Source organism: Solanum dulcamara, chromosome 1, assembly GCF_947179165.1.
Source record: "Solanum dulcamara chromosome 1, daSolDulc1.2, whole genome shotgun sequence".
NCBI lineage: Eukaryota > Viridiplantae > Streptophyta > Magnoliopsida > Solanales > Solanaceae > Solanum > Solanum dulcamara.
Genome location: NC_077237.1, coordinates 45,740,239 through 45,753,373, shown reverse-complemented (window position 1 = coordinate 45,753,373; position 13,135 = coordinate 45,740,239). Strand labels below are relative to the sequence as shown.

General features: G+C 36.5%; 1 pseudogene; it reads left to right on the top strand.

The window, feature by feature from the left end:
* Positions 1–12,795: 12,795 nt before the first annotated feature.
* On the top strand, positions 12,796–12,915 carry LOC129903967 (5S ribosomal RNA; annotated as a pseudogene).
* The last annotated feature ends 220 nt before the right edge of the window (positions 12,916–13,135 follow it).

The window sequence follows — 13,135 nt, the reverse complement described above, 5'->3', positions numbered from 1 at the left end:
GAAGATGGGATTGAGTGGGTGTTCCTTGTTGTGATAGTTGTGATGTGCTTATTCCATATAATGTTATAGACACGGAGCAAGAGCGAGATGGAATTTTTTATGTGCAATAGATAGGTATGAGTATATTGGTGTGCCTTTTAGTAGAAGTAAGTGGAATTATGGGGGTAGCGATGTTGAGGTCGACATGAAAATTCTTAAGTGAGGTTGTCTTCAAAGGAGCCATAAAGTAATTAGAATAACCGGCTTGAATGTGTGGTTGTCTTTATGTGAATGATTGCAGTAGGCTATTGATAACTCTTTGTTAAGAGTTTTAAGTAATTGTATTAGAGTGGTAAGAAAGAGTAGTATTCTCTTGAGGAAAGTACCTATAGAGGTATAGAACATAAATCTCGTAGTTCTGATTAGTATGATCATCTTATCGGTAGCACCTTGTGACTTTGAGTTAGGCTTGAACTCTGTAAAAGTATGCAGTTCGACTTAGGCTTTGGTGGGAGTTGTATGTTTCAGAAAATGATGTGTAGTATTCAAAAAATAGAGCATAATAGAGAAGAGTTGCTAAGATCGAAAGCTACTAGTCGTATCACATAATTCATAATAGTCCTATTCTTATATCATTCTCATAATTCTCTTCCTAAAAGTTATGAGAAAATTTGATGAAAGAGTTTGAGGGAATACTCCTTTCCATGTTTAAAATTCAATATCAAATTGTGAGTGAATTGTTCAGTTCCAGCATTGCATTTGTGCCATGTGTATTTTCCTTGCCTGGTTATCATTCAAGGAAGAATTATCCCAAGGAAAAGATATTGTAACATCCCAAAAATTTCAGTTCTAGCATTGCATTCGTGCCTTGTCATATTGCATGCTTTATTAAGTCGATTTATGTCAACATTGATTCATTGAGTATTCTTGAGTAATTTTCCATTTTGCTATTTTATATACCGTACATTTCATGTACTAACACCATTTGGCGCTACATCATTTTATGATGCAGATTCAAGTACTCATGATTATAGACATTCCTGAGATCTCTTTCCATCAGCAGTTAGCGAGACCTCCTTGCTTTCGGAGGGTTCCAAATTAGTTTGTTCAAGTTCATTTATTTTATTTGTCAGTTTTAGTTTAGTTATAGTCAGGTAGTCGTGAGTCTTGTCTCGAAATTTATCTTCAGTTAGTAAAGGCTTCATAGATAGTCAGAGTAAGATTCATTTTGGCATATTTATTCTTATGTTTTAAACACTATTACTATTTATATTAAGAGTTATTTTCAGACATTGCTTATATTGAGATGGAGATACTTTTTTAGTTTTTCTTAAATGTTTTAAAGGTTCACATTTTAAATCTTTCACATGTAGTAGTATTCAGATCAGTAGTTAGCCAGACCAAGAGTTCATATGGGATCAACGATGGTTTCTTAGGGTCATCCACATCCAGGGTGTAGGCTCGAGGTGTGAAAATGTCAGGACAAGTATTTTTACCCCTTTACTTCCACGAGACCCTATACTGCCTGTATAGAGTAGAAGGCTAGTACATAGTCTCATTTTTCTTCCGTATTAGTAGGCGCATTAGCGTACTATAATTTTTTTTCTCTGACTTCTGTTATTATCTATTACTTTCTGTACTTTGATTACTCTATTTTATTTGTGTCGCTTTCGTTATTTGCTTTCCCATATCGCTTTGAACTTCTTAGCCCTATCTGACATCTTTTTATGCTTCTATTGAGTTGAGAGTCTCTTGGAAACATCCTTCCTATTTTGGTAGGAGTAAGGTCTGTGTACACTTTATCCTCCTCAGACCCCATGTTGTGGGACTTCACTGGATTGTTGTTGTCGTTGTATAGAGTTCTACCGACCATAGAGGGCGTCCGTAGGACCTGTCAACCTATATTTCTTAAGGGGGAATCCTAACATTTCCTATTTTTTTAAGGCCTAAGCTACATCGTTTTGATCTATTTTCCCATGACCTAAAAATATCCAAACTCTCCAAATTTCTCCCATTCCCTCTAAGTCACCTAAACATTTCCTTCGGATCTTAAGGAATTCTCTCAAGTCTTATTGTTCAAGTCAAGCTAGGGTTTCAAGCTCAAGTCTTCATTAGAAGATGTTTTAAGGCTTTGATTCATCTAGGTATGTGGGAATTCCATCTATGGATCCTTTTCCATCCATGGAGTCCCAAAGATTTCCTTACTTTTTCCATGAATTTCACTCCAACATTCTAGGATTTTGATGATCTTGCAATGGGTTCGTTCAATTATACTTTTATTCAATCTCAATGATCTTTTTATGCATGGATTGATCTTAATTATATATTTTTGATCAAAATTTACATGAACCCATGCATTATTCATATTTTATGATTATAAAAATTATGCATGGATCATGAGTTTATGAATTTTATTTCAAGGATGTTTTTATGAAAATAATCAATTACAATTTTTATGAAAGCAAAGGTTGCTTCATTTTAGAGAATGCAATGATGAAGGTTTTCCATGATTTTCTATGAACGGGCTTATCATGATTTTGATGCTAAGATAAATATGTTATGAAAATGTTATGAAATAATGGTTTTTTAAATTAACTATACTTATAATTTTCAAGTATGCTATAATAAAATTATACTATGATTATGACTACTCTTGTCGAGAGTTTACTTAGCATCGAGTGCACTTTGGGATGGATGCTCTCCCATTAGTAGAGGACGGGGCTCTAGAAGCAATTCTCTAGTCCTATAACTACGTGCAACCGTAGGAGAAATGATCACCATTTAGTTGAGGCTTTATTATTCATAACTTAGTTGATCCACTTAGGCGATTTTCATGGTCTTTACATTGGAAAGTAGGACAACCTCTTTTTGGTGTGGGGAAGGCATTGGACTCCATGTTATAGCTCACATAATTTATGTTGGTTAACAGTATTTCTCACTATGACTTATGATTCTCACTTATGTTATGTTAAGATTATGATTTTCTTACGAATATTGAATTGACCATGTTTTATGTTTCTAATGATGTTTTAAATAATTTTATCATATTTTAGTTTGGTCATTGTATTACAAAATTTTATGACATGCATTGCATATTTTCCATACTCAGTGCATTCACTTGTACTGACCGCATACTGCTTTTGCCTAAATTATTTTTATAATATAGGTCACGACGCCCCGAATAATGCCCATGGTTAGTATTTGCATATAATCAATGTTGCTTTATTTGGTGAGTCCTAATGATTGAATGACGCAACCACCTTATGATGTTTTTTATTTCTTCACATAGTCTGAGATTGCTTTGGGTGATCTAGGGCTTGTCCTATGCCTCCGTCTATGTTAGTAAAGGCAATGTCAGACTTAGCATATTTTACCACATTAGCAGACTTGTACTTAGATTTCCTTTCTTATGTTAAGATTTCCTTTTAGAATTATCTTCCCCATTTCATTATTATGTCTTTTACTTAGTTAACTTATGTCATTCTATGCTAAGAGGCTTGTTTAGGATCTTTCAGTATCCTATTCACCGTGTCACATCTAGGTTCTAGCTTAGGTCATGATAAACTATTATCAAAGTTTCAGGTTCAAGTGTCCTAGGGTGTCTGACAAAGCCGTGTTGCGTTGAGTTGTTCATGAATGTGAAGCGCACCACATTTATAAGCAAGAGGGTATGAGGTGTTTAAGAAACCTCACTTATTTCACCTTTATTAAGTTGTTTAATAGAGTTGGACTCTATAAGATTTCCTTCTAACTATTATTCTATGCATTTCAGAATCATGCCTCCAAAAAGAGCTTACGTAAGAAGGAATGTGAATATGATTGCAAATATGGATGAGGAGCAACAAGCTCCACAAGCTCCGATCTATCCCCTGGCCGAGCAAGTCTCTCATGCCAAATTTAGGGTTGCTTTTCAAGTTCTTCTCTAAGCTATGATGACACAAGATAATCATAAGGTGGTACCTCCCATGAAACCAATGTGGGTACAACATGGAATAGGGTTCAAAACTTCACTCTAATGAATCCTCTGAAATTTCATGGTTCTATAGTAGATGAAGATCCACAAGAGTTTATTGAGGGGATCCAAAATATTGTTGATATCATGGGTGTGACTCCAATGGAGAAGGCAAAATTGGCTTATCAATTGAAAGGGATTGCTCAAGTTTGGTTCGACCAATAGAATGAAGAGAGATCTAATAATGAGGGTCAATTAGATTGGGATAAGTTCAAGGATCTTTTGTTGATCACTTCTTTCCCCTTGATTTGAGGGAGGCAAAAGTGCAAGAGTTCATTCATTTGAGACAAGGTAACAGTAAGACCCCAGAAGTTGAAAAGTTAGAAAATAGTATTTAAAAGAAAATTTCTCAAAAGTTGTAGCTTTTTGGATGTTTTAAGGACCCTTTGATGAGTCATAGTGCACTTTATGGGCCATGGAAAACAATCATAGAAGTGCGCTAAGAAGTTGGGAAAAAGGGGTGGAAGTTTAGGTATGGGTGCACGGATCATAGAAAATACCACGGACCATGGAACTCACACATAGAACTCCCTCCTCAATGTTGGACTAAATTCCAGTTGTACTAGAAGGTCCACAACCCTTATTGAGGACCAAAATCTATTAACCCTACAATAAAGAAGAGATTTCAAGAGTTCTGGGTGGAGGTATTTCCCGAGGATCTTCACAGCTCATCATTCCCTCCATGACTCGTAGACCCCTCCATCAAAGGTCCCTCACCCAGAATTGATGAAATCAATTCCTATAGACCACTCCATGACTGATGGAGCTTTTCACGGACCGCGTAGAGTGGTTATCCAGTGCCCTCACCTAGTTTCTAAGAGGGGTGTTTTATTCTTTACCCAACTTTTTAATAATGTATTTGGACGGTTGTTGGGTACAAATACTATTCCATTAACTACCCCAAAACCTCGTAAATCTATCATTCACTCCCATTAATCCTAAACTTAAATCCTTTCTCTAGAATTTTCCTCCCAAGGTCTTCTTCTTCCTTACACAAGTTTCAAGGGATTTGAAGTCCAAGACTCCAATTCAAGTACATTTAGGACTCTAATTGTCTAATGTATGTGAGAATTCATCCATGGATCCTTCCATCCATGGAGTCCCAAGGTTTTTTTCAATTCTATTTATGTATTCTTCCTTCTGGGCCCTAATTCTTATGAAATTGGATTAGGTTAATTCAATTGTAGTTTATTTCATCATCATTGATTCAATTATGCATAATTCAAGTTGTATTGCATGATTTTAAGTTGATTCTCCTAGACCCATGCTTTATGCTATTTTCAAGTATGATTTTAAGGAATTATTATCATGATTAATAAGGAATTTTTATGAATGAATTCGAATGATTATCAAAGTCTTATGAATGACTCATAAAAGTAATGAATAATGATAAATTATGATTCAAAGATGTTTCAATGATGTATAAAGATTGTAAAGGTTTTTTCTTACACACTCATATTTGGAATGGTGAAAGATATTTTCTCACCGAATTACAGATTCATAAGGATTGAAAAGTTTTCTCATTCTTGTATGAATCAATCATGTTAAGGAGCTACTCTTATGACTATGTTGCTTTTTGGATTGTTATTTATTATAGCCTTTAATAATGATGTTAATGATTATGTTTTTATAAATTCTGTTGGTATAATAACTAAGCATAGAGAGGACTTTGAAGTGGGGTTCGGTCCGGAAGCTCAAGCGGCGACCCAAGGGAAATTTAGTAGCAACCTCTAGTCCCTAACTACGTCTCCCGTGTAGGTTTTCCTATATGGCTTAGCTAGTGGATCCACAAATATCTCAAGTTAAAGATGTTCTCATACAGTCTACCTTGGCAAGTAGCATCTATTTTCTCGATGTGGGAGTTAAATCAGATTCCATATTATAGCTCACATGTCTTAAGTGTCAGTTAAGGTCCTATGTCACACCAAGGTATATGTAATGGTATAAGTTCTCATCATACATTGACCATATGATTTATGATTATGATATTCAAGTGTTTACAAGTTTTACTCATGTTTTTAAGATATTGGTCATGCATCACATGCTCATATTGACTGTGTCCTATTATCATTATTCATGTATGTTTATCACATTCTTAGTGCATTCCATGTACTTACGCATACTTCTTTCTATATTGTATCATAATATAGGGTCCGATAAGCGTCACACACCTTCTACTTATGGCTAGAGTTAAGCTTACTTACTCTTATTGTTGGTGAGTCTTCATGATACGAGGATGAGACATTTTTTTTCATTATTACCTATGACTTGATCTTTTATATTTTGGATGAGCTAGGAGCTTGTCTTATGCCCCCATCTATACTAGTAGAGGAATGTTAGATGTTCATAGAGCTTATTTTGTCATGTTCATTTAGAGGCTTTAGTTGTTTTATTTGATATGGGATTTACCCATTGAGAATTTATTCCATATTTATCATATATTTTGCTATGTTCTTATCTATTTACCTTATGCATGCTCATGTATGATATGCTAAGAGGTCTAGTTGGGCTCTTTTTGGATTCTAATTATTGTTTCACACTTAGGGCCTCATTTGGATCGTGACAAACTTGGTATCAGAGTACAATATTTATTGAGTTCTAGGGAGTCTAACATATCCAGTCAAGTAGAGTCTTGTTCATTGGTGTGAAGCATGCTACATCTATGAATAGGAGGCTATGAGGAGTTTAGGAAACTTCTATTCTTTTATCAATCTTATGTCATGTGGTAGAATTGAATCTAAGGCTTTTCCTTCTAACGCTTTCTCTTTGCGATTGTAGAATCATGCCTCCAAGAAGAATTCCTGTAAGAAGGAATGTGAATGAGGAGAAACAAGATCCCCAATCTCCAAATGACCCTTTGAATGAGCAAATCTCTCATGAAGAGTTTTGGTCCGCATTTTAATACTTTCCCAAGCTGTAGACGCTCAAGGTAATAGGGATTTCATAGCTCCCGTGAACCCAAATATAGGTACGATGGCTAATTAAGTTCGTGACTTCACTCGAATGAACCCTCTCGAGTTTTATGGTTCTATGGTGTACAAGGATTATCACGACCCAACCTAGGGCCTAGTCATAATACGATGTTTAAAACCCTGAAGGGCTACAACCAAGCCTCATGTGCGAATACTACCATAAGAAAGAGTCTAAATTGTGAATCATAAAGGTATGAAAATTTGACATCATAGACTCTAAATATATGTTCAACAAATGTCTCTACTACATGAATATGGAGGGGCTAGGATATGTCTCTACCTAACCCTCAATATAAAAGAAATAAATATCTTTGAATGAAGAAAAGAGCAACTTATAACTAGTCCCCAGTAGATTAGGACTCACCAACACTTCTCCGATAAGAAACTATACTATCCATGTGTGATAGGAGCGTGATACTCAACCCCTATATTTTGAGACAATGTAGGCAAAAAATATGTGTTAGTATGTTTGAATGTACTAAGTTTGAGGGCATGATAAGTAATATAAATCTAAGATGCAATGATCAATTGGATACATGATAAAGAGGATAAGTAAAGTCATGAGAAACCATAACGATCAAAGCAGTTAAAAGGAATATTTTAAATCATAAATAAGCATAAGAGAATATACATATCTGGGATAGAACGATAATGTCATGACCCAAACCCTGTAGACCGTGATGGGTGCCCGAACTGGGCATCGCGTATATCCCTGCTATCTGAGTATGTAAATCTGTCCCCTAGTTAAGTTATAACACATCAACAGGCAGGATAACATATAAGATGATGAGGCTTATCATAGGCACCATGGTACATACATGCATATAAAACCCATACACAACCCACATATATGTCCACAGACCTCTAAGAGTAATAACAATAACATAAGGCAGGACAGGGCCCTCGTCGTACCCATGAACAAATATATATATACATCGAGGGTTAATACCAAAACTAGGCTTCGACACAATGGAGCGCTTCTGAACTGCTGAGTGGAACTCCTATGCTAACGGATCCCCAAAGTGTGTATCTGTACGTACGAGCATAAACACAGCCCCCTCGAGAATGGGGGGTCAGTATAACATATGTACTGAGAATGTAAAGACTAGACATCATAAGGAAATTACAGTTGGCGTAGGGATGCAGGGAAAAATATGACATGTAATCAGTTACTATACCTGTAGCTTATAACATAAAGTCATACATACTATCATTACGTACTGTACCCAGCCCATTCGGGTACCCAGTGTAACAACTACATCACTATGTTATCATAAGTATCTATGTGCTATTAGTGCTATCTCATATAATAATGCCGAGGAACGTATGGCCCAATCCTATTTATCATATAGTAATGCCGAGGAACATTTGGCTCGATCCAGATATCATATAGTAATGCCATGGAAAATTCGGTTCGATCCACATATCATATAGTAATGCCGAGGAATGTTCGGTCTGATCCACATCATCATATTATATCATTGCATACATATACCATACTAGGCCCTTCATGTGACTTGGTGTCATCATATTATAATATACCGTACCCTTCCTTTTATGGGACTTAGTGTCATCATATCATCATATACCGTACCCAGCCCTTTATGGGACTTAGTGTAATCATATCATCATATACCGTACCTCACCCTTTATCGGACTCGATATCATAATCATCATATACCGTACCCGACGCTATATGGGACTCAATGTCATAATCATCCTATTATCATCTGAGACTCAATAAAACAATCATACTGGACTATCCTTTGAGGTTCATAATGGTACTTATGTCAAGTTCCCTCTAAGTGTCATTAGGGGTCGTATCAACTAGAGTCTCAGGAATCATAGGCATTTATCAAATAATGCCAAACGGCTTATGAAATCAGAGGCATTGGTCATCATTGAGACCTTAGGAATATGAGCTTATCAAAGTAAGGGCATGAGTCACTATAGCGTCTATGACAATATGGACTTCCACACGCCAATTCCTATTTTATGTACAGAAGGCTCGAGAGTAGTAGCTAAACTACCATAAGAGCATTAACATCAGAAAATGAGTAAGAGAAAAGAATCATATTTGGAACTTAAGAATGAGATTAACCTAGCTTGTATACATATCACTTACTTTTAGGATATACCAAACGAGAAGAGAGGATAGTTTACGTACTTACTACTTTCCATCACATAGAAGCCTTGAGAGGCAATAACTCAACTAGTATAGGAATTCTACTATTGAGATGTAAATGAGACTTATGGACCATACTTGGAGTTTGAAGAATAGAATTTCTCCCAAATTTTATACACATCTCATACTTGTGCTAAGACATACCAAGAAAAAGGAGTTAGCTTCACATACTTACTACCCTCCATCATATAGAAGGCTTGAGAGCCGTAACTCCATTGTTATGGAAGTTCTAACCTTAGGAAGTTGGTAAGACTCATAAATATTGCTCGGAGCTTTATGGATGGTACTGAGAGCTTCGCAAAGCTTGCATCATGTGGTACTTATATCAAGACATGCTAAAAGAAGAGAAAGGATAGGCTTCACATACTTATGCTAACAATATGCCAAGAGAAAGAAAGATAGCTTTACATACTTATACCAAACATATGCCAAAAGAAAGGAGGTAGCTTCACATACTTATTCCAATGACATTCCAAGAGAAAGAAAGATAGCTTTGCATACTTATGCCAAAAACATGACAAAAGAAAGGAGGTAGCTTCACATACCTCTTTAGTGATTAATCATAACCCAGCTTTCCTCGATATCTCCTTAACCTATTTAACATGAAAGTAATACTAAGATTAATAAATTTTCATTTTCCCATTTTTAACTCTACACCCAAGTAGTCATAGGAACCATTTCCTTATCCATTTCCCTCAACTAGCTTATTACTAGTTCTGAAGTTGCCAAAAATTGGGCAGCATCTCCCCTATAACTTGCCCTATCCAACTACTAATCTTATCATCCATATTACCAATAACAACCAGAAGTTATATATACAATAAAATCACTTCAACATTACTCAATACAACTCCAAACAACTACCTCAAAACTACGATACCAAAATAGAGTTTTTAGCTATTATTTCGTAAAACCTTTAACAATACAAAATGGAGGGTCGTGCGGCTTAAACAATAAGTAATCACACCCATTTTAGAACACTTTCCAGCCCTGCAACACTCCATCCAACAAGCGGCAACCGCAGCTCCATAATCACCACACAATACTCGACTTCGATTTAACTCTAGCAACTTCAATTTAGTTTGTTTCTAACGTCAAGAATTATTATGTAATTTTTCCACTTCCAGCATCATTTAAGACATTTAATATACCCCATAATAATATCATAAACTTCAATTTGAAAGGTAAAGCCTTACCTTGTCTGAAACTCACCTTAGAAGCTCTTCTAGCACGACTGAAACTTCGTGGCTGTTTTTTGTCCGTTTGTGGCTGATCCAAACCATAAATTTATATTAATAACACATTAATACCTTCATGTTATACCCCATATAATTAATTCATGGAACGGAATCGGAGAACTTACCTTTTTCTCCTACCAAAATTGTAGCTCTTTCTTCTCTCTAGATTAAGTTTCTCTTCTCTTCTTTTCTCTAGAATTTTCTTAAATTTTGGAGATAAGAATGAAACTTATAGGATAATGATGACCATAAAAGTCATGAGCTATATATATATATATATATATATATATATATATAGGCCACTTTAGGAGGTGACACATGTCAAGCCCCAAATGGTGAGACGTGTCAATCCCTCATAGGGCCAATGCACCACCTCCTCCACTTAAGGGATACCACATGGCATGTTGGGGGAGGGACCACCCCCTTTCTACAGCTTCTGCCATGTGTCACTCTCCCATACTGCCACATATCTCTCTCTTCTTCTCCTCGTGGATTCGTAATCTCGTCTTGCCTTACGAACCTATGTAATCCTTGCTACGTAAGCTTGGTATGTATTCAAGTAGTTTAAGTATGTAAGATTTCCAAGTTGGTAGCTTAAGTAAGTAAGTCGCGTCCTACAACTCATTATTCAGTCTCCAACTCCTTCTAGATTCTTACGAACCTATTTCCAATCTTCTCTATTTTAGGGTATCTCATTCTCCCTTCCTTGGAGTTATTTGGTAGCGTTATAGATTATACGGCTCACATGGTTACTTTTAAGAAGCTCAAGAGCTTTAAGAATCTCCAAGAAACCTAAGAACCTTTCAAGAAACTTAAGAAGCTTAAGAATCTTAGGTAACTTAGGAACCTTCCAAGGTACAAAAGTACGGGGTGTAATAGACTTCCCCCCTTTAAAACATTCGTCCTCGAATGTTAAACAAAAACTTCTTCAAAATCTTATACAGACTATAGGGAAAATTCCTCTCTATTGAAATAACACATACTTCCATCAACTTAAGAGTTTCAGAAGTTGGAATTACCTGTAGACATAGGGAATAGGTACGGATATTTGTGTTTCACTTCCTCTTTAGCTTCCCAGGTCATTTCTTTGTGATTCTCATTTTTCCATATCACTTTGACGGATGCTACATCCTTAGTATGCAATCTTATAATATGCCAATCTAGGATGGAGATAGGTTTCTCTTTGTAGGATAACTCCTCTGTGACTTGGATATCATCTACGGGATATACTCGTGATGGATCACCAATGCACTTGTGAAACATTGATATATGGAAGACTGGATGTACTGCTTCCAAATCTTTTGGTAAGTCTAGCTCGTAAGCAACCTTGCCTATTCGACAAAGGATATGGTAAGGGATAATATATCTTAGACCTAGCTTCCCTTTCTTGCCAAACCTCATTACTCCTTTTATGGGAGACACCTTTAACAACACCCAGTCACTCACTAGAAATTCCAAAGGTCGACGTTGATTACCCACGTATGACTTTTGTCAACTCTGAGCTGCTAACACTCTCTCCTGAATAAGCTTCACCTTCTTGATGGCTTATTAAACTATGCCTGGGCCCATTAGTCGCGTTTTACCAACATCAACCCACCAATTGATGACCTACTCTTTTTGCCATACCAAGTCTCTTCCGGGGCCATCTGGAGACTAGAATGATAGTTGATATAGTAAATACTCTTGCCGGGTAGTAGGCAGTTATCCAAGCTACCTTTGGAGTAAAACGTATAGGCTCTCAACATATATTCTAGCATTTAGTTAGTAAGCTTAGTATGTTATTCGGTCTGAGGGTACAATGGTGTACGAAGACCTATCTGTCTTCCCAATCTCTTCTTAGACTGATCTTCTGTAGTTAACTATAACTCGGGCTCCTTTATCTGAGACAATAGCTATGGGAACTCCATAAAGTCTCACCACCCTCTTGACCTATAATTTTACACAATCTCGACTGGACAGGTAGTCCTTGATTGAAGGAGCATGGGCTGATATTGATAATCTGCAGATAATATTCCATATAGAATTATCTGTCCAGGGAGTGGAAAGTGAGTCTTGTAGCCAAGGTCATATTTTAGGATCTTCGACCTCATATATTACTTCTTGCCTTCGTTAGATGACATCAACTGGTACCCTCATCTTTTGGGTTTTGCTTTTTGCCCATTAGAGTTGGCTACCAAGTTGTGCTGACGTCCCCTCATACAATGACCTATATAGCCATTCCATTATTTTCCCTATCATTAACTGGTATTATGTTGAAGAACTGTGGCATACAAGTATACCATATATTAGTAATCGGCTAATCCTGCTTGTTTTGCTTAAGCTTTTTTAAATTATCCTTGTCGTAACTTATAACACTCTAAGTACATAATCTTGTGTCATTTCTTCGCCACTAGTTTGGATTCTCCCATCTCGTGTGATCATAACACCACTAACGCACCAGATCCCATGAGAATTCCGAAGTTAAATGTGCTTGGGTGAGAGTAGTACTAGGATGGGTGACCCCCATAGGAAGTCCTTGTGTCACGTTCCATTGCCATCCTTGAAATCATGTGTGAAGGGACTCATCTTAGCTCAAGATTTACCTTAGCGTCTTCTCGCTAGTTTTCATATTTTGCCTTTCCCTCTCTTCTTCTCTCTTACAACCGGTGTTGGGGTAGATCTTTAATTCAACCATGACTGTGCCCTTTTTGGCTATTTGTTTTAACTTCTCTTAGTATTCCTCTGTAACATCTCCAAAACATCATAACTC